Below are 24,234 nucleotides of genomic sequence, written 5' to 3'. Positions count from 1 at the left end.
CTGCATATAAACAATTATTAATGGTATTTTGCTCTTTCTATGTGTGTTGTAGAATGCAGCACACATAGAAAAAGCAAAAACGAGGAGAAATAAAAGTATTTCTCCTCGTTTCATCATTCTAATGCCGGCTCTAGCGCTGTCTCAGTTTTACACATCTTTGTTAATCTGGGCCAGTGTCAAAGCATGCACCTTTCACACTAAGTGATGCATGTAAAGGGGCCATATTTACGAGGTGGTGGTAAGCCACAAATAGTGTCTTAAAGCAACTTTGTAAATATGGAGAAGGGAATAGCGCCACCAGAGCATCGCTAAACTTGACATTCTGGTGGTGCCCTCCCATTTTAAATATACCCCTGTGAGTTAATAGTAAGTTTACAATTGCAGAGAGTCCCCAGTCAGGGCCGAGAATACTGCACACAAAAATCTAGGTCGGCGGTAAGCAGTAGAACATTGACGATACAGCACACCCTTTCATCTATAGAGCAGGGAGTGGAAGAAAAATAAATCTAACTTGTAAGAAGGAAACTCAAACTACGAGTCCTGAAACTATTCAGTATTTTATTCATGCAGTGCTGTTTACAACTGCCTTCATATGAGGGCATAGGGGACTGAAGGCACTGCACGAACGTACATTTTTGACCTAGGGTCACAGAAGTATTGTAATGATGGTATTCGAGTTTAAGGGCTCCTCCTTGCAAATAGCATGTTTAATTTCTTAACTTCTACAGCATTGCCTCCTCCCTGTTGCTGTATGACTACCCTGGGCAGAGTGTATGCATGTTTTTCTCATCCCAACACACTGGCAAAAGCAACAAAAAGCTATGCATTTATGCCATAGCAGTGCACTGAAATGTGGCCTGAGAGAATGCTATTTAGGGAAACCATTATAGTAAACACATTTAGTACTTGAGTGTAAAGGCACCACCTTCTATGAGGTGTTACCTTGCATCTTGGCATTCTAGATATATCAGGGGCCATATTACATATATTGCCCCAGGCGTGCAACAGGCGTTTGCGCCTGCTTTGCTTGCCCCTGGGGAACCTTGGTATAACAGAAGGGACCGCAGACACTTTTGCGGCCCCTTCTGTAATACCAACAGTGCTGGCACACATAAAGCGCCAGCACTATCCTAAAGGGGGCATTCTCTCATTTGTATGGGGGCGTGCCTATGCAAATGAGGGAATCCCTTCGCATCTGCGGGAACAGAGGCAAAAAGCCCACAGAAGACGCACTGACATTGCACCACCTCAAAGGTGGTGCCCTATCAGTGCGCCTTGGGAGATCAGCCCTCTGCAGAGGGCAAAGGGGGTCCCATGGACCCCACAGACATTTGCTTGCAAGCAGGTGCAGTCATTGACTGTACCTCAATTCTTCTTTAAAATTGCAGGACGGTTGCTGCCTGCAAAGTGAAACACAGAGCGGCTTCAATTCAGCTATTCCATATTTCACGTAAATGCACTGCCCCAGGGCAGCATGAGTTCACAGCTGCCCTGGGGACAGTGCTTTCACCATAATGCAGTGCACTCTCCTTCCTGGCGATGGGCGTACTTTTTTAAAGGTGCGCCCGGTGCAGTGAAGGAAAGTGAACTGCATGTGTAATGCGGCCCCAGGTGTGCTCGTGCCGGCCCTGTATAACCAAGTTGTGAATGTCAGGAAGCTGAGTAGAAAGTTAACTGAGGTCCATCTTAAGCTGAGGAGCACTGTGGCAAACCTGTTTCCACTGAATCTCCTTGGACGATGTGAGAAGTTGTGTGGTCCGGGAGGACAAAGGTACGGGAGGGTGGAAGGCTGTGGCTGTGGACACAACTGAATTAATTGGCATTGCGAGCGCTGGGGTACTAGTGGCAGCAGGTGGTATTTGAAGGAACCGTTCACCTTTGTTGTCTTCTTCATTTTTGTTGGCTAGAGTAGTGTGGGGTCAAGTGGTTTATAACTATGGGAAAGCCACAGTTTAGCAAAAGAGGTGGGCAACTGCAATTACAACCTGGGCCGTTTCTACCATTAGGCCAGACTAGGCAGCCGCCTAGGTCGGCAAAAGGGGGAGGGCGGCAAAAGGGGGAAATCATTTTTCATATAATCTATAATAATCAGGGCTGTTAATCATTCATAGCGCGAACGCGCTACTTGTGACGGCCCTGCTTCTTGTTGCTGGCCTGCCCCCAGAGAGACTGGACCAATGAAATTATGAGGGGCAGGTCTGTCACCTTTCTATTAGCCTCTTGGCGCACAGCAGACTCGGAGTGCTGTGGAGCTGAGAGGAGGAGTCAGGAGCATCAAGGCAAGGACTGGTTGGCCGATCCTGCAGCCTGCTTCTGTTGCACGTGGTGTAAGAGACTTTAGGTGCCAGCCGGTGTATTACGGACATGGTAGGATTCATTTAGTGGTCAAAATAATGTCCAGTTTTCCTTCTCTGACGCTGTCAGTCACCCGTCTCTCTTCCTCTTTCTCTTATTCCCTCTGTTTCTCTCTCGCTGCTCCTCACTGTGTGTGAGGGAGGTGCATGCGTTGTAAATATTAACGAGCGAGGCCTTTCTTGGCGCACTTTCTTGACATGGAATCTGTAGTGAGACGTGGAAAGCCTACAGCCGCTCTCTGCTCGCTCCCTATCTCTATAGCAATTGTTGTGAAATGCCACCCTTGTTGGTCGAGGTGCCGGCCCTGTCTTTACACCAACGGGATAAGGGCAAAAAGGAAAGTTGAACAGTTGTTTTATTTCAAGTCTCTTCCTCCCCTGCAAGGAGGTCTGTCTGTACCCCCGTGGCTCTCACACTCCTGGCCTAAAAGCTGTGTAAAGAACGGCAGGAGCATGTCTTAGGCAGGTGGGCGGGGTGCCAAAATTGCATCTGCAGTCTGATCTAAATGTGAGAAGATAGGCGCGAACATGTGAGGCGATTAGCTGTTGTAACGTCTCATTTTGTAAGCTTAAGAGGCTGTGGTGGTACCAGGCTGGTCAGGCTGGGAGTAGTCAGTGTCTAAAATCACTTTGCATTCACCAGGATACAGCCTGTAGGTTTTTTTCCTTCCACTGGGATTGGGGTGGGGACGCCCTCTTCAAAGAGAAAGGGAAAATGTCCTGTGAGGGAGTTGAAAGGAAACCGGGATGGGGCGTCTCCGACTGTCTGGAGTTTAAGGACTGATTTGCAATGCCAACAGCCCCAGTCATGTGGGTGTCCCTGAACGGTTCCCAGCGGTGGCACCTCCTTCAGACTAAAATGGACCCAGCTCTCATCCATCCACCCTCCTAACTGCCCCTTTCTGTGGAGCGGGTGGCTGTCTATCTGGTCCTCCCAGCGGGAACAAACAGCCAGGGGCTGTCATGGCCCAGGAGGTTAAAAACACACACAGCGGGACTCTGCTTCCAAGAGTAGTTGAGACACTACCTCGTCCCTTCTTCCGTGCTCTGGGGTCCGTAGGAGGAGCGAGGTTGATCAGACCTTACACCATAGGGAGCAACCATTCTGCATCTGTGTAGGCCTCGCAGGAGCGCGGGTGCTTTTAAAAAACTTTTTGCAATATAAGCAAGACTTTCCCGTTCAAAGCTTGTGTAAGACATTTCTGCTGTCAATCAAACCGAGGGATGTTATGGGAATCAATGTTGTTCTAATACGGCTATAGGTGCAGTAGGCAGCCAGATGCAGGTGTGTGACACACACCTGTGGATCGTTTGCTTGCGTAGTTGTTTAGGCCTTCATTGGCTTCCGGGGTTGACGTGTGAGGGTAGGTAGGGGTTATATTACTCTTGTGAATAATTAGTAGTAAAAGGGAGGGGGCGGCCTTTTTCAATTCTCGCCTAGGGCAGCAAAACACCTAAAAATGGCCCTGATTACAACTACAAAGCCCAAGGAACTAATGGCAGTGGATGAGCATTAGATAGGTCGATAACATCTTAGAGTATATTACAAACAGGCATGGTATACAACAAAACGAAAGACAACCACTTTAAAGTCAAAAGTAATCTGCTACTTATGCAACAGAAACAATTGTATGCCTATAATTTGTGTTGTGGAGTGGTATGTAGTGGAGTTTAGTTATATGGTGTGCTGTTGAATTTCTTGGAACGATGTGGAATTGTGTGGTGTGGATTAGTTGTCTGTGGTGTTTTGTGTAATTGTGTTGTTGAGTTGTATTATGTGGTTTGGTGTCAAATTATCTGGTGTGGATTGCAAATATGTGGAGTAGACTTGTGTGTCATGAAACTGTGTGGATAGCTTCACATTTCGGTGACAAAAAAAGCATATGCAATGTAATAGGTCTTGCATTTGCGAGAGCTAAAGCTATTGGAGTTGTTAATAATGACTTTTACCCCTATGTTTTTGTTTGACTTGTATGTAGTGTGCAGTGGAATTATGTGGATTGTATTGGAATTGTTGGTTATGGAATTGTGTGTGGTGGCATTGTGTAGTATATTTGTGTAGTGGAATTATGTGGCATGGTCAATGGATGGGGTTAAGAGCTGCAGAGAATAGACAGAAATTATGATAGAAAGGGGTATGTAGTTTGTGCACGAAGTGCTGAATGATTAGTAGGCAGAGGGGTATTAATAGTGTGTGAGAAAGAGAGAAAGAGAGGTTCAGTAGGCCATATAGGTATAAGCACACAGGGACACATAGTAATAATAAAAGACATAATGCAGATAAACATTCAAATCACAATAAATCATGTTTTAAAAGATACACTAGATTGGGCATCCAACAGACAAATATGTTTCTTTTGAAATTGCCGTATTTCAGAATTAAAAAATAAAAGGTACTGCCATCTGCTCCACTCGCAATAAATCAAGTGAGTAGGCAAGCCATCATGAATGTCCGAGGCGGAGTAGCTGCCTGTGTTTTTTTTCATTTTATGTAGCTGGCTGCAAGCAGCCTCCATTTCCCCTTAGCAGATGTGTCTTGTCACTCAGGGCAATGGGGCAGCATGCCGTGGAAGACCACTCCCTTCCATTTCCCTCAGATGGCACAATGAGAGCCCCCTGCTTTGGACATGGTGGTGCCCTGTCTCGTGCAAGGCCTTCTTGGGTAGTACCATGTGTGTGCCCTCCCAGAACTTTCTCCACACTGGCCTGCTGTCTGGTGTTGAAGGCGAGGACGGACCTGGCACCGGGGGATTCCCGCACCTTCTCAGTTCCCATATAGTATCTAGCCCTTCTGGTGAAAAGTGTACAGGGGCATCCTTAGCTGAGCAAGGAACCCGGCAGGCACCAGCGTCAGTTGGTTAACAAGTGGGACTTGTTTCCTGATAGAAATTTCAGTTGACCAGTTACCATCCATTTCTTTTTTAACCAATTATGGCATAGTAAAATAACGTATTTTTGTATATACAGCTTGATACCACAATTATGCTTTTGGAAGTGGGGGTCCTTATCGCTTACCGCCACCACCAAATACTGGAGGCGGGAGTCCCCTACCCATCGCTTCAACATTAGGCTAAGTAAGGACAACATCTGAGATAGCCCCGCTCACCCCCTTTGTAGCTTAGCACGAGCAGGCAGGCTTATCTCCAAGGCACGAGTGTACAGTATGTGCAACCACGCTCACAGTAACTCAATGATGTTACCACAAATAGACTCGACACAAGTTTTTATAAAATGAGTATAAACTTTATATCAGAGTTTAGATGATATGACCACACAATACAAAATCAACATACAAGAATGGGTAGTATTCTTTCCAGTGGGTTGGTAGGTTCTAATCTCAACCAACAGTTTAGCTCACTTCTAACCGTTTCCAAAAGGTTAGGCCAGTCGTATTGCTAGAATCACACATGTTGCAAAAGAAAACAAATACGGCAATGTGTTACGATATTCTCTTGTACTGTGCAACAGAGAAACAATGCAATACGTAGTGTTACAGTCATGTACTTTGTAATAGAAGGAATAATGCAATGCGTATCACTACCCGCATGCCCTGTACCAGGAAGAAACAAAGCAATGCGTCACACTACAATCCGGTACTGTGCAATGAAGAAATAATGCACTGCACCACTTTATAATCAGATATTGTGCAATGAAGAATTAATGCAATGCCCCACATTACAATCTGGTAATCTGCAAGGGAAAAATAACGCAGTGCGTAGCGCACCAAGCATGTAGTTCGTCAGGCAAAATGAGGTCAGGCGTCATATGACAGTTCGATAGTTCGATAGCAGCAATAATGCAAAGTGCAATACAACAGTTTAGGTGCTCCATTACAGTGCCCCCAATATGGATCAACGGTAAAATTCCCAATATCAAACCGGTTTAGGCAAGGAATGGGGACAAGTACCAACTTGGCAGCATTAGCAATCCTTACGGACAAAGCAATTTTAAAGAAATCAGGTCTATTTGCATGTTATATCGTTTTAAAATCGGTTGTCGACAAAGTCCCACGTGATTGACTTTGGACAAAATTGAAAGGATGGGGTGTACCACAACAACTAATTAACTCCATAAGAGCCCTCCATAGCGAAACCTGGGCCCGGGTGAAGCTGGGAGATGGCAGGATAGTATCATCTAAGATTGATATAAATAATGGTCTGAAACAGGGCTGTGTCTTAGCCCTAAGCCTTTTTAATCTGTACCTCGCTGACCTGCACATCCATTTGGTAAAAATAAACGGCCATCCTCCAAAATTGGCAGAAGACCACATACAGTGTCTGCAATACGCAGATGACATAGTAGTCTTGAGTCAAACCCCAATTGGTCTACAAAGAGTCATTGACCATCTGACAAATTACTTTGACCATCAAGGGCTGGAAATAAACAGGAAAAAAACAAAGGTGGTGCGATTAGTGGGCCCAAGACCCAAAAAAATTCAGGTGGTTCGCAAAGGGCAAACAAATAGAGGAAGTTTGCACGTAAGTATTTGGGCATTAATTTAGGGTGATGCATGTCCTTTACTGTTCAAAAATGTGCAATAAGAGGAAAGGCTCAAACTCTGACCTTTGCATACAAACAGCTGTAATCGAAACTGAGTTGCCCTTCATACAGCCATCTTTTAAAAACAATGGCAGCACATTTACTTCCAGCGCAGGCATATGGATTAGAAATATGGCATGGCCGGGAATTTGGAATTTTAAATGAGCTACAGAAAAAAGTGTATAAAGCTGTTTTTAACCTTCCCAAGGCAGTGTCACCAGCACAGATCCACCTGGAATTCGGACTCCAACCCCAGAAATTCCAGAGACAATCTGTTTTTGTGAAACTATGCTGGAAACTGCGCTCCACGGAACCCGGCACCTTGTACAATCTATGCTGGACAGAAATAAAGGCCCAGTTTGATAATAAAACCTCGTACTCATGGGGCGAACATCTAAAATCAGCTCTGGTGGCACTAGACATCCAAGAGGCATGGGACAGTAATATGGAGAGGTGGTGCTCAATACGGTGAGTAATGGCGCTACAAAGGAATTATCTCTTTTAGAAGACAAAAATACAGGGGCAAAACCGCTACATTCTTGTGCTGTGATAAATACTTATGTAAAACTCAAACCACAAGATTATCTATTGGTGCATACCCTACCCAAGCACACTTCACCAGCGCCTCAGGGTGCACCTCGACATGCACACTGCATGTCCGAGACTCGCCTCTTGTCTCGTGCTCACGATGACACGACGCTCTTCACCAGTGCCTCTGCTTGCACCTCGATATGCAACCTGTGCGTCTGAGTCTCTCCTCTTCTCCTGATGCACACAATGACCAGGCGCTCCTCACCAATGCTCTGGCTGCACCACAACACGCACTCCGCGCCTCCGAGACTCAACTCTTCTCCTGGTGCACACGATGACCAGGCACTCCTCACCAACACCCTGACTGCACAACCACACACACTCTGCGTGTCTGAGACTCACTTCTTCTTTCGGTGCACAGATGTCCAGGCGCCCCTCACCAACGTCCTGGCTACACCGCGACACGCACTCTGCGCGTCCAAGTCTCACCTCTTCTCCCGGTGTACACGATTACTGGGCACTCCTCACCAACACCCAGGCTGAACCACGACACACACTCTGCGCGTCCGAAACTCACTTCTTCTTTTGGTGCACATGATGTCCTGGCACTCCTCACCAATGCCCTGGCTGCACCACGACACGCACTCTGTGTGTCCGGGACTCAGCATACTGCTGCGTGCCCAAGATCACAAGGCACAACTTCTGAGAGTCTCACGCTGCAAAAGTACGTGCACATCGCATTTTATGATCCTGTATTTCCAAACATGAAGCCAGTTCACCTCGGGCCTTTGGGGTTACAAGACAGAGCACAAAGCATAGTCTTCTTCAAGCAGGGGGACCCGAGGCCTCCAAGCACAGTCCCTACAGCCTCTCCCTTCATTAGAACAGCAAACTGCAGAACAGCACCAGCTTACGTAGCAAGGATTGATCTTTCCACAGCCATCTCTTCAGTTGTGCTTTCTTTAGCAGAGGTTCCTCTTGACCACAGAATGGGCCCAAGCCTTTTCAGTCTCAATCCATTTCTGTTTCATTCCAACATTCAGGGGTTTCAGCTCTCATAGTTATAACCCTTAATGTCTTTGAAGTTTGTTTGTGCTCAGGGGTGCCTGACCTCTCCCTAAATCAGTTATGAGTGTCTCCCTCCCAGTGTCTCCTCTCTCCCTTTGATACTAGGGGTCTGGATCCGTAATCACTCAGCAGGAGATGGGTAAATTGGTTTATAGCATTAGCCCAGGCCTTTTCACCTCCCGGGCTACTCCTTCCCCTACTCTCCAGATGCAAGGGCAGCCTGGTGCCATCTCAACCCCTCCCTGGGTCAAGACCTCTCCCAGCTCTTCTCAACTTTCAGATCCAGACAGACAATCCTCATTTCAGTAGAGACACACAGAAATGCCTAGAGCACAAAACTCAGCCACTTTCTAAAAGAGTGGTTTCTGTACTTACAGTGACAAAACCACCTTCACAGAAAGATGTTTTATGACACTGAGAGTTCATATATACTAAACTTCACCTCTCCATTATAGACTTACAGGAAACTAGGCTAACAAACACAACACCCAGCCTCCGCCATTCTGTCCTATGGGTAGGATAGCCTTTCAGCAGTGAAACATGTAATGAAGTGTTTTTCACTGTCAGAACATAACACGCACCTTAGGATATGTCCTGCCTTTAACCTACACTGCACCCTGCCCAGGGATTACCCGCGACCTACCACAGGGCTGTCCAATGTGTATGCAAAAGGGAAAGTCAGGCCTGGAAGTCAGGCCTGACAAGTGGTTGCACTTGTCAGGACAACATGCTAACTTAGCATTCCGCAAGCAGGCCCTACACTGCAGGCCTGAGTTCCCTTTGTGCACCTTGCATTACTAGCCCTGGCACACAGAGTGCACATCACTTGGGACTTTACTAGTAAGGCAAACATACCAATCATGGCCAACCAATTACCATTACATTTTACAATGGGAACACTTGTACTTTGACACTGATCAGCAGTGGCAAAGTACCTAAAGCATCTAAATTGGCAATTCTATGTCATGAAAACGGTCTAGGAGGAAAGCAAAAAGTTTAGGGAACTTTAGCCAAAAAGGCCAAGTCCTACACATGCCATTACTAATCATTGCTAATAAAAGGTTTTATGTAATTTAAGGGTACTAATATGTCTGCCTAGGAAGAATAGAACTTTGCGTGGGCTTTGCTTTAATGCGATCTTTTAAATCACTGAACCTTCCTATTTGACTAACCCAGAAATAAGTGGACCTTATCAAGTGTAACTGAAAGACACTGCTAAACATGATAAAAAGTTAATGACACCACTGGCAGACACCAAGTTGCAGCTGAAACTTTTTTTCAGTAGAACTTCAGCTAATGAAAATACATGTGCCACAATAAATCATGTTATTTGTATCAGTTTGCCAAAACACTCTGATTCATACATTTATTAGTACAATGAAGAGGGTAAATAATTTAGTTGCACATCTGTATACATGTGCGTATATATTCATCTCTGTATACATTTGGAACCTATTCTTACCAATTTCCACTACATTCACCTATTTGAGGACAAATAGACACTTGTTCCCACTGACAAGGAGCTCAGTTTTTAGCTGTCTAAATACCACTACAATCAAAACGTCAGGCTGTCAGCTTGATACGACTCACCACCAATGAAAATGGTGCTTATTTTTTGTTTTTAAACAAATGTTATTGTGTTTTGGTTGCATGAGTATTACACTTCTTCTTCTTTCTATCACTATATTTGTTTCATGTTGCAATGTGAGTCTCTTTTATTATCTCTAAAGTGAACATCCCCATAAGAACACCACCCTCCCGTTCCCCACTACAGGTCACATCCAGTAGTCAATTACATGTAGTGACACATCTATGGCCATTCTTCAGTCCCCTTCTACCTTGCTGAAGTCTCTCTCTGATATTTTTGGGGTGATCTCTTTCTTTTTTGTTTTTACTCGGCTAGCTGTCCAATGCTACATATGTTCTGGGATTGCCCAATATTACACTTTTATTGTCAGGAGGTCACTTCTGAAGTGGCAAAAGTAACTGAAAGGGTGGTCCCCTGTGCACCGGTTTACTGCCTCCTTTGTCTGTTTTCCCACTCTTCCAAAATGAGGGTTACTGACAGATTCCAGGACCTGACTTTTATCCAGGCCAAACGGGAAATAAAGAGGTGGTGGAGTGCTGCCCGGGAGCCCCAGATAACAGGGTGGAATAAGGAACTAGAAACCAGGGTGGGATGCGATAGCAGAGTGTTACTCAGGAATGCACATAAGGGAATAGGCAGAATTGAATGGGCCAGGGCCTAGGAATCAGATGGCATGAAAGACCAAGAACCAGAGTCAGGTGGGTCTTTGTCATCGATACAATCTACGCTGGGGAGCCCAGCACACCAGTGTACTAGAGGAGGAATAAGGATTTCCCCGGGACACATAGAAAGAAAGCAGAGGGCAATTGGGATGGGATCCCCAGAGCTCAAATCGGCCTGGGGAAGGGGGGGCCCATGGCCCCCCTCCCTTAGAATTAAATAGATTTGTTTTAAAAGGCCAGGCACCAAGGGAATGGGTTCCCGGGGCCAAAATTGTCCTGGGGAAGGAGGCAGTGCGGCTCCCCTCTCCTGTTTTACAATTTAAAAAAATAAAGAAATGTCATAGGCCCCCTCCCCATTTTACAAATGTCTGGCCCTGGGGGGTGGGGTGTCTGGGGTTGGAATTGTCCCAGGGAAGGGAGGCTATGAAGCTGCCTTCCCTCCAAAAAGAAAACAAACAAAAAAGCCTGGTGACTTGCTGGAGGCTCAACCCGTTTTCTCCACCACTGTGCAAACGTGCCTCCTGGGGCACTGCTGGTTCGGGGTGAAGTCCCCTTGGTCCTCAAGGGTGCTTGGGGACCAACAAGCCCTCCTGATACCTCCACTAAATTCCACACAGGTACTTTTTGGGAGGCCATGACCCCCTTCTCTACCACCCTGCAAACATTCCACCTGGCACACTACTTGGTTGGGAATAAATTCCACTTTACTCCTAAGTGCCTCAGGACAAAAGTGGACTTCTTTCTCCTAACAGTAATGCACCAGTAGGCGCGTTTGCAGAGTGGCGGATAAAGGATTCGTGGCCTCTGATGACCTCTCAGCAATCCAGTTGTGTGGGTCTTACTGGTTGTAACAGGTGGGGTAGTTGGCCCCCAAAGACCCTCAAGTGCCAAGGGAACTTCATCCTCTAACTAACAGTGTGCCACAAGGCGTGTTTGCAAAGTGCTGGACAAAGGGGGCAAGGCCACAGAAAATATCTCAGCAAACCCACTGTGTGGGACTTATTGGAGGTAACAGGAGGGGCAGTTGGTCCTCAAGGACCCTCAATAGCCAAGGGGACTACTTCCCCCTACTAGTTGAGTGTTTGCTGAGTGGTGGAGACAGGGGGCATGGCCTCTGACAACCACACACCAATCCTGCTGTATAGGACTTACTGGAGGTAACAGGAAGGGTAGTTGAGGTGTACTGTAGCCTGGTGTATCTTTGGCTTAAACACCTTTTCTAATACTGCCATGGACAGAAATCACAATTCCCCTAATCACTTCCCATCCCAGACAGTGTCCTTATCGTAGTCACTTGGGAATGATCAGAGTGGGTAAATCAATAAATACACCCTCTGTAGTCCATGTCTCTAGCTAGGAGCCAGTAGTCTATGGGTGACACTGCCACAGACTGACAAATAAAATGTAGCCTTGCCTATGTGTCCATATGTCCAATAGAGATTTTGATCAATAGTAGAATTCAGGGCATGAGTAGGTTCCAGGTTGTGCCTCAAGTCTGGGTCGACCCATCCATGGCCATATATTGGTACTACCATCTTGATATTACAATTGCCTCCTCAAAATGTGATGTGAGGGTCATTCCTAGCTTAAACTAAAATCATATTGTCAATTGAGGTGTATCTACATTGGGAACATATGTGTTAACTAGTGTGAAATGCTCCCCACTTAGAAATCCATGTAGTGTCAAATAACGTGCATGAAAGGCTGAGTGCATGTTGAGGTATCTACATATTAACTAAATATTTATTTATTTATTTATTTATTTATTTATTTGGGCATTTGTAAAGCGCCTGGTGACGCCACTGGCGTGTCCCCGCGCTGTAGTAAGTGAAAAGTGGCCGCCCTCCATCCCATTAAAGGCTACCTGCTGAAAAGGTGAGTCTTAAGCTTTTTCCTGAACAGGGTTTCAGATGGTTCAAGACGTAGTTCTGGAGGCAGAACATTCCAACATCTGGGAGCGAGATATCTAAAAGATCTCCCTCCCATGCGGGCCTTCCTTACCCTGGGTACCATCAGCAGTCCGGTCTGAGAAGACCGTAACTTACGAGTAGGCTCGTAGTGGGTCACCAGATTCTGAAGCGGTTCGGGGGCTTTACCGCTCAAAATGCGATGGCATGTGGAGAGGGCTTTAAACTCAACCCTCTTCTCCATAGGAAGCCAGTGAAGGGCTTGAAGAGCAGGGATGGAGGGTGACCTCCTGGGAAGCCTGAGGACAAGCCGTGCCGCGGCGTTCTGAAGCACTTGAAGGCGGCCCATGACCTTTTTCGTGGCCCCCAGATAGAGCAGATTCCCATAGTCAAGTCGCGAGGTGACCAGGGCGTGCACCAGCGTCCTTCGAGCAGAAATGGGAAGCAGATCTAAGACTTTCCTTAAGGCTCTTAGGACACCGAAGCACATCCCCGTCACCCGGCTAACCTGGGGACCAAAGGCCAGATCTCTGTCCAGCCACACGCCGAGGTTCCTGGCCTCCTGACAAGGAACAGGGACCTCGCCCAGGCAGGGCGGCCACCACGCCAACGACCAAGCAGAAGGCCCTCCTCCCACCACGAGCACCTCGGTCTTGCTACCGTTCAGTTTTAAACAGTTTGCGGACATCCACGTTGCAAGATCTTGCATGCAATTCTTGAAGATGTCCGCTGCAAGACCGGGTGCACGCGATAGGGAGACGACCAACTGCGTGTCGTCGGCGTAGGACACCAGGCGGAGACCGTGTCTCTCCACGATGGCCGCTAGGGGGGAGACGTAGATATTAAATAGGGTTGGGCTCAGGGACGAACCCTGAGGCACGCCCTGGCCCAACTCAATCTCCCTCGAATAGCATTCACCCAGCCTGACCTGGAAACACCTGTCAGACAGGAAGGACCTGATCCAGCCCAGCGCAGCGCCTGTAACCCCTCCTCCATTCAGACACTGTAGCAAGGTGGAATGTGCTACAGTGTCGAATGCTGCGCTTAGGTCAAGCAAGATCAGAGCCATGGTTTGGCCCTCATCCACGCCCTGTCGCAGTGCCTCAACCGCCACAAGAAGTGCCGATTCCGTCGAGTGACGGGGGCGGAAGCCAAATTGCGAGTCGTGGAGCAGCGAAGCCTCCTCCACGTACTGCATGAGTTGAATGTTGGCTATTTTTTCCGCCACTTTAGCCATATAGGGCAGGAGGGAGATAGGGCGAAGGTTGTCAAGTTTATCAAAATTAACATTGGCTTTTTTCTGTAGGGGTAGTACAATTGCTTGCTTCCAGGCTTTGGGGACACTCTGGGATTTAAAGGAGGTGTCTAGTAAGTGGCGGACATGGGGTTCAAGTATTTGCAGGCTACCCTTGAGTCGACTGGGAGTCGTCGGGTCTCTTGGGGAACCCGATTTTATCGACCCGCAAATACGGATTAGTTCTTCAGTCGGGGGGGTGGCGAAGGAGATAAGCTGTCGTTCTCCTTTGGTTTTAGTAACCTCCCAGTGTGGGGGGCTGTTGTTGTTTGCCCGCTGAGGAAAGGAGTTATAGATGTTGGTAACTTTGTTAGCAAAGAATTCTGCAATACGGTCGCAGCCCTCCGCAGTGCAGAGTTTCGTGGGCATCACAGCGGGCTTCCCTATTGCAATGGATTTATAAATAGAGAAGAGTTCCTTGGTGGACTGTTCAGCTTCTGCAATCTTGGTGCAGAAGTACATTGATTTACCCTTTCTAAGCAGCTTATGGTAGTTACGCCTGCAGTCTATGTATTCTGCTTTGGAGGGAGTTGAATAGGCAATCCTCCATTGCCTCTCCGCGCGTTTGCAAGCTGCTTTAGCCACCCGCATGTCCTCATTGAACCAAGGAGCTGATCTCATAACTCTACCCCCCATTTTGGCCGCACCAAGTGGAGCCACCAGGTCCAGGGCCTCCGTGATGCGTTGGTCTAGGCTGGAATTAATTTCTTCCACCCCCACACCACCGGGATGATCCTTCGCAGTTAGCGCCTGATTAAAAAGAGCTTGGGAGAACGCCGCCCATCTTCGCCTAGGATGTTTGTCAGCGGGAGGGTCAGCCCGACCAGGTCCCTGTGTCCCAATGGTGAAAGGAATAAGATGGTGGTCAGACCATGGGATAGGGATGGGAGTCTGAGCGTCCACCTGGTTCCAATTTGCGAAAAGTGGATCAAGAAGGTGGCCCATCTTGTGGGTAGGGTGTTGTACCTTCTGTTCGAACTGCAGGCTTGCCATAGTCAGACAAAGATCACTTGCTGCCTTGTCCGTGGGGGTGTCTAGGTGTAAATTTAGATCGCCCAGGACTAGGTATTTATCCGTACTGTATTATCATTAGTAACGCAAGAGGAGAAAAAAGAAATACTGCCTCCAACTTTCCTGGATTTTTTTAACATTATTAGGACCTTCAATATACCATAACAAAGTTGGTAAGTGTTTTGATCCATGTTGATAAGTTTCCCATCCCTTTAGGTGCCTATCATGGGGCCTAATAACGAGAATGTCATGCAGTGCAGTGCAGCAAGCCACCGTGCTGTGCTGCACAGCTGGGCAGGGAAAGGGCAGGAATGCACTGTATTTAAGGCAATATGGTGCATTCCTGCCTTTTCTGCTGTGCTGGTGCCCTTTTCGGCAGCCTAGCACCAAAACTGACACCCTTTCACCATGGTGCAAGGGTGTCTGTGTTTCATGTAGGATTGGTTTTGTGCATGAAGGGACACTTCCTTGCACAACAACAATCCTGAGAGGCATATTTCTCTATGTGTGCTGAAGAATGCAGCACACATAGAAAAAGGAAGTAAGGAGTAGAAATAAAGATATTCTCCTGGGAAGGCATATCTTTTTGGTACATTCCCAGGTTTACCAGTTTTGGTAATTCTGGCAATGCATCAAGAACTATGGGAGTAGCATTGGATCACCCACATAATGCCCAAGGAACGCCACCCTTGCGCAGAGTAAGGCAACGCAGCTCTTTGTTCCGCTTTGCTTTGCTCCATATTTATGGAGCCAATCACTGGCGCTCAACGCTGCCTTGCATGACCTCATAAATAGCATTTTGGGTTTACACTGCGCTTATTCCACATTGCGTGTTGCAAACACGACGCAAACCGACTCGTAAATTTGACCCCCGATTTCCTACAGCATGTGTGGTCCTCCACCGATTTTTCTGACATATTTAACGTTTCGTCTGTGTTATTTGTACCTAGCACTCCCACCCTTATTTATATTTATTTATTTTAGCAATTTGTAGAGCACATAAATACCCTTGGGGGTCTCGGCGCTGAAACCCCAACTCTTCAGTGTTACCTCTTCTCTCAATCCACCCAACATTTGTAGAAACTGGAGAATCTCAAGCACTTTTAAAAGACAACCATCTGGGTCCATTCCCTGTTCCCATGTCCAGACCCTTCACCAACCATCTAGCATTAATGCTGTCTTTACTAAATACAAGCGTTGTTAGGAGTTGTGTTCCAGCCACCTGGCTCCTTTGGTCCAAATGTACTAATCAATGTTCTCACTTAGGACCTTGCAGGATGCTGCAAACCAACAGAGCGGTTAAACCACACATACCTATTGTCTGACGGCAACCGAGTTCGCCTCCTCTGTCTCCACGCCCATTCCCTGCCATTCTAAACTTCCTGACAGCCCTGGCCCTACACTAGTAATCCGACCCTTGGAACAATGTGTTTATTACAGCCTCAATCAAATTTAATGTGCACAATCGCAAAACTTTACATGTTCACACTTCCATAAATATAATTAAATACTTCCCAGAGTGAAAACACTTGCATGCTCTTCGCAGCTTTTCATGTTGTGCTCCACGTACATTTAACAAGTATTTCTGTTCTCCGCTCCCGCAAATGACAGAATGACAGCTTAGAAGCGGTGGGGCGGGGGAAGGGGAAGGGGAGGGGTGAGCGAGGGGTAGAGGCCGGGAATCTGAAGAAGAACACACGAGGAACAAATAATGCATTTTTTTTACTCCCGTTAAAGTTTACATTGATTTACCTACCTGTTTCACTCCTCAGCTGTCATTCCAAACCTCAGTATCTGGAGTCTGGCTCAGCCAATGTTTCCTTTGTTGTCACCTACTGTCCCGCACTGCTGCTTTGGGGACAGGGACAGCGGTAAGCGTCTATGGATCATGGGGTCGACTGTCACGCTCCCTTCCAGGAATCCTTCGAAGCTGTAACTTTTGGAAACACCCAGCAACACCACAGCACCTCACACGAGCAGACAGACAAGTCCAAACAAAACCTTATCTAGTTCTGCGCGCACATTCCTGCCACGATGCCTCCAGCATTCCACGGAAATATGCTTGTCACGTTCTACAAATAGTGCTTAAAATTGGTGCTTGGCCATTCGATGGCGCTCTCAAGTTCAGCAGGTAATAACTGAGCAGGGCTGGCTTTAGGTCACTGCCACCGATGCAGCCGTACTGGGTGCTGACCTGTGAGGGTTGCGCTGACCTCAAAGGGGTGGGGCACTGTGTTTAGCAATAACCTATTGGAGAGACGAGGGGCACTTTTGCCCTCTGGTAGTGAGAGAATCCGAGGAGGCGGTCATGGGCTGTGGGGCCCCAAAAAACTATTGTCGCACTGGGCACCACCAGCGCTAAAGCCGGCCCTGGAACTGAGGTACAAGGAGAAAAAGACATGTTTCAAGGTAGGGATTTACAGAGGAATTCAGTAAAAATGTTGATAAAGGTGTATTAAATGAGTTACTGCAGCATTTCAGGATTTCAGAGGATTACTTTCTAATAGCATGAAACGTAGGTCATAGTGCATTAACTGGTTGGTGGATATGACAGATCAAGTGTAGGGATGAGTGTAACTCACGTAATTTAGTGTAGGGGAATTACCTAAGAATTCATTGAGATTATGCATAATTACGCAATTTAGAGTACCTCTGTGTTCAGTGCTATTTATTAGTGCAAGAATTTTGTGTACTAAAAAACATAGAACACTTAATTCGCCAGAACATGAATTTCGACTGCAAGCAGCAACTCACACTTGCCAGATGTGCTCTTGTGGTCTGATTGTGAAATGTAGTAATAACACCGATACCGGAGTCTTCAGGAACATGGTTTTCATCACAACAAGCCAGGGCTTTAAGTGGGGAAAAAAACTGGGGGTGCTCTAAAAGGGGCGGAGCAAACCTCTTAAAGGGGTGTGGCCTATCCAAGCAGGGGCGGGTCTAAATAAAGGTAACTAGTGTAGCTGTACCCCTTGCTCTGATAAGCCGTCAGCTCTAGGACTCCTCAGAGGGTCATCAGATTTGGAATTCCCCACTTAGGCTCGCTCTCTCCCCTCCTTATTACAGCAAGGCTATGTATGAATAACATCATATACCCTCCCCAAGACCGGTGTCGTCATCCTGGGAAATGCCCAAGCAGACACGTCCTGTATAGGGTGGCTTCACGTGAGGCTGAGTGTACTAGAAGCACTGCTCCCAGAAGGCAACGCAACTTCACAGGGGTGAGTTTTAACGAAGCCACCACCCCCTTCAAAACATGCCTCAGAGTCCTCTTACAACGTGGTTCACCTGGCATGATGTCATGCCTTGACCTCCACTACTCAGTAGTGAGCAAAATGAGCATGCGCACATCGATGTGCATGCTCTCACTCAAGTCCAAGAAAAAAAAAAAGAAAACGGACTATCTCTGCGAGGCCCAAAAATAGAGCCCGATAGAGACCCGTTTGGAGGCCCCCTAAAAATTACTGCCAGTGCTCAGTCCCAGACAGACCCGGCCCACTAAAAGCCCTGAGTTTAGTAGTAGTTAGGGCATATACCACAAGCAGCAACATAACACCGGCACATAAGACATAAAATGTAGACTACAAGATAATGCAGCGGGGTGAATATACTGTGGAGAGATCTGGGGTTAACCTCCAGGTCACATGGTCAAATCTCTGGACAGCGACTCAGCCGTTTATCTTTCCACGTTTAATTAATTGATTTGGCTGGCAGTCACAGCTGCTATTTAAATAACCTGGTATGGCTGCTCTCGTGGGGGTAGATTTCACAGTCAAGCACGTTAAAAAGTGCTCAGGCAGTCATGAGCAAGGCGTAAAGGTGTGGGCGCTATAGATATTCTCTTCTGGGTTGCTCGTGTGATGGCTCTGCGTTATGCTGAAAGCAGTGTTGTCTTCACCCAAAAATACTGCCTGCGCCATTTTTCTCCGTGACCAATCTTCACCCTGAATACAAGGCCGTGAGCCCTAGGGTCACGTGACCCGGCATGGGGCGATGTTGGAAGTGCAATCCTCCTCCATTCCCATCACAAAATGTTCCTGCTGTATTGTTTCTGCACCCCCTTTGATTTTTGCGAAGCAGAAGGCTTGTCATGTAGGCAGAAATCCGGCAGTTACCTTTGACGGCCGTGCATTATTCGAGAAGGACACACTCGGGTTTGATCCTCTGTAGTGAAACGGGATCTGTTTTATATTCTGCTTCCCGAGGATGCCAGCATTGATCTGTGCACATCGATGTGCAAGCTTTCACTGAAGTCAAAGAAAAAAAAAAAAAAGAAAACGGACCGAAAATAGAGCCCGAAAGAGACCCGTTTCGAGGCCCCATAAAAATAACTGCCGGTGCTCAGACCCGGACAGACCCGGCCCACTTAAAGCCCTGCAACAAGCAGTTCCTCAACGCGGATTGCGAGCGTGTTCCAACAAACCCCAGCCAAGGACCAACTGACATCGCTGTAACGGCCGTTACACGAACATTCTAACAAGCAGAATAAGTGGACTGGACACAGCCAAGTCAAAACAGCTAACAATGACATCACTACACACCCTCTCCCTTCATACAATAAGAAGAGAAAGGAAAAGGTAATGGAAACACAGGATAAATTGAGAAATGCAACTCATGTAAGTACATAGCCTGCCAAATAACTTGGTGGTCTGCGGTCACGGCAGGGGCGTGAGGACTCAAGCCCTGCAGATGGAGAAGATGTAGCAGGTAAAACGTTGTGGGCATCACAAGAGAAACACCCCTGTCCTTGTTCATCCTCACCACACCCTCCATTTTCTTCAATTCCGACATCACTCAAAAGCCAAAAGTTGTTGGCACATGTCTTTGAACTTTTTGCATTAACGTCATCTACTTTGTGTGCAAAATCCCTTCCTTTGCGAAACAAAGCAACCTTACGTTTGTTCCATTTGTTACCATTCTCTACAACACAATAGTTCATAAGACTTGTTTTACTTTGAATGGCCCCCAAAACTTTGACACTCCCCTGACAGTCCTGCCATGTCTGATTTTTACTAGGTCACCAACACCAATTCCTGATGTTCTAGTTTGTTTTGTGAACATTGTCCCTCACCATGGGAGAACCGGGTGAAATAAGCCATGCAGGTACAAGTTCAGTTCCAGGTTTCTCCCCATGCATCTTCTCAAAAGAAGAAATCCCAGTTACACTGTGCACAGTCGTACGATGTGCCCACACCATTTCATTAACCATGTTTCTCACATTCATCTGGTTCTGGACTGCCATGGAAATTTTACCTTTACCCAGACGATTAGCCCGCCAACCATACCATTAGCCTGTTGTTTGTACAAACTTGTGCGATGGTGTTTAATGCCGCACTTGTCTAGAAAATCTCTCATTTCTTTCGATACCAGTTGGATCCCATTATCCATGATCAGGATACGGGGAAGGCTCTCCTCTTGGAAGATCTTTATGAGTTTTTCTATGGTACTCTGAGTGGTGACTGTGAAAAGTTGGCCTGGTATATGATGCTCACTAGTTCTAGTGATCACCTTGTACCATGCCAAGCAACCCTTATGATGATTGGTTGTAAGTCAACCTTATAGACCAGCTATCCTAGTAGCGTGGACAAAGCAGTCTTAGGCTAAACTCTGTAAAGGCATGTGAAGCAAGCTGTTTTACCATACACAATCCCCTTGAATTCCAAATGAAAGGACACCACACAGATATATATTGAAAATATATATATATTTATTTACTACAAATATCCCCTATACTCTTCATGAGCACAGAAGCAAATGCGTTAAAACAAAACACAGTTTAAATATACAAAGTTGCACAATATGGATGAGCCCTAGGGGCCACCTAAACCATATACTAAAATAGTGGTATAAGAACCACCAATCGGAAAGGAAATAGGCATAGGGCCTGAGGAATCGCTGGAGCTGTTCGGGACTAACAGTGAAGAAGTCGGGAAAGGCCCGCGGGACTCGGGTGCAGCGCTTAAAGCACACGCATGCACCAATGCAATGTCAATGGTGCGTAAAAGTTATAAAGTTACTGTTTAAGGAACCTTCCGACTGATCTAGAAGGACAAAACTTTAGACCTAGGCACTGGAGGTGTGTACCAGAGTAGGAACACCGGCGTTGCTGAGTTACCTCACCCACAGGAAGCGGGAGCACAGGTGCGAAGTTGTGTCGGGTTTCGTCACGCGGGTCGATGGTGCCTGGAGATGAAGATGCTGCAGGCGGGTCGTCGAGGGGAGTTCCGGTGGATCCAAGGGTGGATCTGAAGTGGTGAAGACCTGAAAGCAGAGGGGACAATGTTCAAAGTCACTAGCCAGTGACTACCGTGGAACCAGGATGGAACCAGGCGATGTTGGGTGCAAACAGGCGAAGAGGTGTAGCTTGTCTCTGCAGCCACGTGGACACGATGAGGTCGAGGATGTCCAGGAGTCGGTCACGAGCTGTGCCACAAAAGTTCTAGCTGATGGCAGTGTCGGCAACTTGATTGGAGCAAACAGGCCTTGGCTAATGCAAGCCACGCAGGAAGTAAAGAAAGCTTGTTACTCGGACCAGCAGGGTCACAGCGGGTGCTCCTTTTCAGGGGAGCGAGGGCCAGTCTGGAGCAATCAGACCAGCGGTGTTATTTGTAGATTTCGTCGCCAAGATGGCCACCAGCCAACGGGCTAGCGACCGGGATGATGCGTCGAGTGGCAAAGTGCAAAAGGGCCCCACGCAGATCGTAGAGATGCTGGGGGGCTGATCTTTAGTGCAGATGCTGCTCGGTGGTGGGGCTTCTTAAACCCCAAAGCACAGCGTCGAGGGAGCCTCAGGTGCTGCGCAGTCAGCTTCTCAGGGGTCTTTCAAGATGGCCGGTCCCACATCTCTCGATGCCTCCACGGGTCTCTTCTTTTCAGGGACTGTGGATGGAGCTGTGAGATGTCTGGGAATTTAGGTCTTGTCAGGCTCTGGGCTCGGGCTCTGGCGGGAGGCGGCGGCAAAGCAGACGTCGAGTTGCTGGTTGGTGCCTGTATTCACAGGGTGGTCACTCCTTGGCCACAAGGGAGATTCTCTTCAGTCTTCTGTGCAGCAGAATGTCGAAGTCCAGTTTTATTCTTAGTTTCAAGTCGAGTTCAGGATGATCTGAAGTCTTGGGACACAGCTCCTACTCTTATTCCAAATCTAGGGGCCGGATTACCTGCTAGGTCCCTCCTCTGGGTGGGACCAGGAAGGGTGGTGGTTACACCCCCTTTCCTTTTTCCATCTCCGCGCCAGGACTGGGGCTGGGAAGTCCCAGCACCGGTTTGGACTGGCTTATGCACAGGGACACCTTGTGTGCCCCAGGCATGTCTCATTCTATTCAGCCCTGTCCTACCCAATACACAAAATCCTGTCTGGGGTGGTGCTAGCACCTCCCAAGGCAGGAACCCCTTTGTCCAAGCCTCCCTCGCTGGAAGGACTCCCAGCAGCAGGAGGTCAGACTTGTGTCTGTGGTGGCAACATCCATTTTGTGATGCTGAGGCTCATGTTTAACTTTAACCGGGGTTCAGGTTATGTACATGTCGTGTCCCTCTAGAAGGGTGGAATGCTACCCCCGTCGCCAGAACTGGCGAGGGGGTAGTATTCCAATTCGTACGACACCTTACTCGACATGTTTTGATAAAGCCAAACCAAAGATAGCATTTAACCGCGAGGTTCATAATGCACTTAAGAGTATATGGTATGGCAGTATCATGGAACAGCTAAAGGACGTGGTTCCGAAAGCTGCAGACAGGCTCAGCTCATGCTAGAGCACCATCTCACATATTTCCAAGCACTCTGCCTCCAGGATTGATGAGGCCTTCCATAGGAGTGGCTGATAGGAACATATGTGTCCATTTTAAGTTAGATATAGACATACTATACCTAAGTAAGAGGTGATTACACCAACTTACCCCAGCTGTGTGATCAGCCAGTTGTGTCAAATATGGAGGCCAGGCCAGGGGTGGCATAATACATGCTGCAGCCCCTGGTAGGCCTTGGTTACACCTATGCCCTGGGTACCTAGCGTACACTGTTACAGGGGCCTATAAGGTGAACCAGTTCCAATTGTGTATGTACCTAAGGTACATGGAGTCCATTTTAAGGAGAGAGCAATTAGCCTGGGGCCCTGAATAGCAGGATCCCAGGCCAACTAAGTCAAATTCAGCTAAACACTAGGCAAAAAGTTTGGGGGTAACCATAGTCAGATATCCACCTTCCTACACAACCCCCCCCCTACCCCCAAATGAAAGGAGATAAGGCTATCCTTGACCAGGTAAGCCTATATTGCCTAAGTGGCCATATAAGGAAGTACCAGCTCTGGCTTGGTTACCCCCTGTCTCATGGTCCACTAAGCAATCCCTCACCCTAAGGGTATCTGAGGGTCTCCACCATAGGGAATCTCTACCTGTGGTGTCTTTTGGCAAAGTTAAAGGCTGGTGTTGAGATGGAGTACTGAAGTGAGATTCCTCTGTAGGACTCAGCTTCCTCCAATCACTCTCCACCATGTAGGCCTTTCTTTCCTTGACTGAGTTGCACTGTGCTCTCAGGGTCAACCTCTGGCTACCTAAAGCTGGAGGCTGGGTCCCTTTTGTGGGCTTACTGGAGGTACAGGTCAGGTTTGGGGTTTTTAAGTCCCAGGTTTGGCGGTGCCCAACAGAGTCCCTCTGGGGGAGGTCCCTAACTAATTTTAAGGGGGATCCCTCAGGACTTTCAGGAATTTTCACCTGGCTAGGGCTGCTAGTTTTGGTGCCCCTAATCTGCTGATGGGGAGGTTCCTGGGGACAGTGGGCCCTGTGGGGTCCACTGGCCTCCCTGTCCTCCACATCCCTGGGCTGAGTGAGGCAGGGTAGAGAGGGGCAGGTTACCTGCTCCAGACTGGGTCCCACCTTGGAAGGGTCCACTGACATCAGGGGCTCTGTCAGGCTAGGCCTAACCACCTCTGCGGCAGTTCCTTCATCAGGGGTAAGATCAGTTCCCTGAGGAGGCTGATCCTTTCCTAAAGTCTGGTGGCAGGGAGATTTCTCTTCCTCTTCAATGCTCTCTGTTTGTGGGGAGTGATCCATAGTTTCAGGCTTCACAACACATGAATCAGTTTGAGTTTGGGCTGTGGCCATCACAGCCCCACCAACCTTTTCAGGAGGAGACTCAGTTTGGGTATGGGCTGTTACCATCACAGCCCTGCTATTCTGTCTAGGAAGGGAGTTAGCTAAAGATGGGGCTGAGACTTGCACAGCCCTACCAACCTTTTCAGGAAGGACATCTTGGATTGGGGCTGTAGCCATCACAGCCCCACTAACC

At 47.6% G+C, this 24,234-nt stretch overlaps 1 protein-coding gene across 1 annotated transcript in view; it reads right to left on the bottom strand.

Moving 5' to 3' along the window:
• The window catches only part of LOC144767508 (sulfotransferase 2B1-like), a 465,586-nt gene extending 448,691 nt beyond the window's left edge, over positions 1–16,895 (bottom strand). The window contains exon 1 of the mRNA XM_078650925.1: positions 16,711–16,895. The gene's annotated coding sequence lies outside the window, so the exon portion shown is untranslated. The remainder of the gene's footprint in view (positions 1–16,710) is intronic.
• Positions 16,896–24,234: the final 7,339 nt, after the last annotated feature.

Source organism: Lissotriton helveticus, chromosome 7 (genome assembly GCF_964261635.1).
Source record: "Lissotriton helveticus chromosome 7, aLisHel1.1, whole genome shotgun sequence".
Lineage (NCBI taxonomy): Eukaryota > Metazoa > Chordata > Amphibia > Caudata > Salamandridae > Lissotriton > Lissotriton helveticus.
Note: the sequence above shows the minus strand (reverse complement) of the source record. Positions and strands in the feature narration are given on the sequence as shown.